Source organism: Arachis ipaensis, chromosome B2 (assembly GCF_059453495.1).
Source record: "Arachis ipaensis isolate K30076 ecotype BB chromosome B2, ASM5945349v1, whole genome shotgun sequence".
In the NCBI taxonomy this organism is placed as follows: Eukaryota; Viridiplantae; Streptophyta; class Magnoliopsida; order Fabales; family Fabaceae; genus Arachis; species Arachis ipaensis.
In genome coordinates, this window is record NC_142437.1 from 35300254 (window position 1) to 35303937 (window position 3684).

The window sequence follows — 3684 nt, forward strand, 5'->3', positions numbered from 1 at the left end:
TTCAAGATGAACATGCAATTGACACCAAACTTATAACATGACTCAAGACTCAAACAAGAAACACAAAAATATTTTTGATTTTTATGATTTTATGAATTTTTTGTACTTTCTTTTAATTTTTTCGAAAATCATTTTGAAAAAGAAAAATAAGGATTCCAAAATTTTTAATATGAATTCCAGGAATCTTATGCTCTTTAATCTAAAGCTCCAATCAAAGGGTCAGGCATGGCTTAATAGCCAGCCAAGCTTTAGTATGTAACTCAAACATGACATGCCTGACATACCCTACAGTCGTCCAAGCTTCACATGCTTCCTGAAACACTAGAATTCATTCTTAAAAATTCTGAAGAAAAATATATTTTTGAAAACATTTTTATTTTTTTCGAAAACAAAGGAGAAATTTTTGAAAGATTTTTTTTTTCTTTTGAAAAAAATTTTTGAAAACTTTTTGAAAAGAAAACGAAAAGAAAGTTACCCAATCTGAGCAACAAGATGAACCGTCAGTTGTCCAAACTCGAACAATCTCCGGCAACGGCGCCAAAAACTTGGTGTTGTTGCCGGATCAAAACTTGGCACTGATGTTACCGGACCAAAAGCTTGCCGAAAACTCAAACAATCCCCGGCAACGGCGCCAAAAACTTGGTATGCGAAATTGTTACTCAGGTTGTGAATTATTGTTCGAAATTGATTCCCTGGCGATGGCACCAAAAACGGATGCACAGAACCATGGTCTAAACATATCTTCACAACTTCGCATAACTAACCAGCAAGTGCACTGGGTCGTCCAAGTAATACCTTACGTGAGTAAGGGTCGAATCCCACGGAGATTGTTGGTATGAAGCAAGCTATGGTCACCTTGTAAATCTCAGTCAGGCGGATATAAAGTGGTTATGGAGTTTTCGAAATTAATTAATAAAAGAAGGATAGAAATACTTATGTAATTCATTGGTGAGAATTTCAGATAAGCGCATAGAGATGCTTTTGTTCCTCTGAACCTCTGCTTTCCTGCTGTCTTCATCCAATTAGTCTTACTCCTTTCTATGGCTGGCTTTATGTAAGGATGTCACCGGTGCCAATGGCTACTTTCAATCCTCTCGGGAAAATGGTCCAAATGCTCTGTCACAGCACGGCTAATCATCTGGAGGCATCACCCTTGTCGTTGGTTGCATCCTATTCCTCTCTGTGAAAATGGTCTGATGCGCTGTCACTGCATGACTAATCACCTTGGAGGTTCTCGATCATACTGGAATAGAATTTACTATCATTTTGCGTCTGTCACTACGCCCAGCACTCGTGAGTTTGGAGTTCGTCACAATCATTCAATCCCAAAATCCTACTCGAAATACCACAGACAAGGTTTAGACTTTCCGGATTCTCATGAATGCCGCCATCAATCTAGCTTACACCACAAAGATTCTGATTAAGAGATCTAAGAGATAATCATTCAATCGAAGGTAGAACGGAAGTGGTTGTCAGGCACGCGTTCATGGGGAATGATGATGATTGTCACATTCATCACATTCAGGTTGAAGTGCGAATGAATATCTTAGAAGCGAAATAAGATGAATTGAATAGAAAACAGTAGTACTTTACATTAATCTTTGAGGAACAGCAGAGCTCCACACCTTAATCAATGGAGTGCAGAAACTCTACCGTTGAAAATACATAAGTGAAAGGTCCAGGCATGGCCGAATGGCCAGCCCCCAAAACGTGATCACAGATCAAAATATAATCCAAAGATAAAACTCAGGATGTCTAATACAATAGTAAAAAGTTCTATTTATAATAAACTAGCTACTAGGGTTTACAGAAGTAAGTAATTGATGCATAAATCCACTTCCGGAGCCCACTTGGTGTGTGCTTGGGTTGAGCTTGAATGTTACACGAGCAGAGGTCCTTCTTGGAGTTGAACGCCAGGTTGTAACGTATTTCTGGCGTTCAACTCTGGTTTGTGACTTGTTTCTGGCGTTTAACTCCAGACAGCAGCGTAGAACTGGCGTTCAACGCCCTTTTACGTCATCTAAACTCGGCCAAAGTATGGACTATTATATATTACCGGAAAGCTCTGGATGTCTACTTTCCAACGCAATTGGAAGCGCGCCATTTTGAGGTCTGTAGCTCCAGAAAATCCACTTTGAGTGCAGGGAGGTCAGAATCCAACAGCATCAGCAGTCCTTCTTCAACCTCTGAATCTGATTTTTGCTCAAGTCCCTCAATTTCAGCCAGAAAATACCTGAAATCACAGAAAAACACACAAACTCATAGTAAAGTCCAGAAATGTGAATTTAACATAAAAACTAATGAAAACATCCCTAAAAGTAACTAGATTCTCCTAAAAACATACTAAAAACAATGCCAAAAAGCGTATAAATTATCCGCTCATCAGCAATCTTTCCATCTGACTTTCTTTGCTTCACCTCTCAGATTTTTCTCTGTGTCACTTGGGAAGCTATCAATAGGTTTGGGAATCTTCTCAGATAGGTATCCCACTTGAAATTCCAGCCTCTTGATGGTGTCTCCCTGATTCTTGATATTGGCTCGCACCTCCTCTTTGAACACCTTGTTATCTTGAATCTCCTTGCATATGCCTTCAAGTAGAGTCTCAATCCTTGATAGTCTTTCTTTCGATGATGGAGAGTTGAGATTGGAAGAATGAGAAGGGCCATTTTGACTTTGGTATGGATGTTGAAAAGTGTTGTTGGGTGGGTGTTGGTATGACCTCTGTGTGGAGTGTTGGTGAGTTGCATTGTTGTTGGGGTTGTGGCATCTCTGATCTTGGCCTTGGTCTTGTTGATTTCCCCACCCAAAATTTGGGTGGTTCCTCCAACCAGGATTATACATTTTGGAGTATGGGTCATGGTTCTGCCTAGGTGAATTCCCAATGTAGTTGGCTTGTTCCTGATCACCCTCTGCTTCTTCATTCACTCCTTCTTGGTGAGGTCAGCTAATTGCTTAGTAATCATCTTGTTTTGAGCTAGCAGTGCATCCACATTGTTCAGCTCCATCACTCCTCTAGTGTTGCCTCTTTCAGAAGCATAGAAGTAGTCATTCTCTGCTACAGTCTCAATGACATCTATGGCTTCTTCAATGGTCTTCTTCTTGTTCAGAGATCCCTCAGATGAGTGGTCTACTGCCTTCTTTGATTCATACGAAAGGCCTTCATAGAAAATGTGCAACTGCGCCCATTCATTGAACATATATGGCGGGCATCTTCTTGTCAAGTCTTTAAACCTCTCCCATGCTTCATATAGAGTCTCACCATCCTGCTGCCTGAATGTTTGTACCTCAGCTCTCAACCTGTTGATCCGTTGAGGAGGATAGAATCTTGCCAAGAACTTGTTCACTACATCTTCCCAGGTTGCTAAACTCTCCTTTGGAAAGGATTCCAGCCATTTAGATGCTTTGTCCTTGAGTGAGAAGGGAAACAGAAGTAGTCTATAGGTATCAGGATGAACACCATTAGACTTCACAGTATCGCATATCCTCAGGAAGGTAATTAGATGTTGATTGGGGTCTTCTTGGACACTTCCTCCGAATGAACAATTGTTCTGAACAAGGGTGATGAGCTGTGGCTTTAGTTCAAAGTTGTTGGCATGTATGGTTGGCCTTTGGATGCTACTCCCACAATTTCCTGGGTTTAGATTGATGTAAGAACCCAGAACTCTTCTCTCTTGCCCAGCCTGA

The 3684-nt window shown here is 40.6% G+C and overlaps 1 non-coding gene across 1 annotated transcript; it reads left to right on the plus strand.

Moving 5' to 3' along the window:
- Positions 1-3192: 3192 nt before the first annotated feature.
- LOC148573571 (small nucleolar RNA R71) lies at positions 3193-3299 on the plus strand. Its single transcript, XR_015906776.1, has one exon. It is a non-coding gene; the product is annotated as a small nucleolar RNA R71 (small nucleolar RNA).
- The last annotated feature ends 385 nt before the right edge of the window (positions 3300-3684 follow it).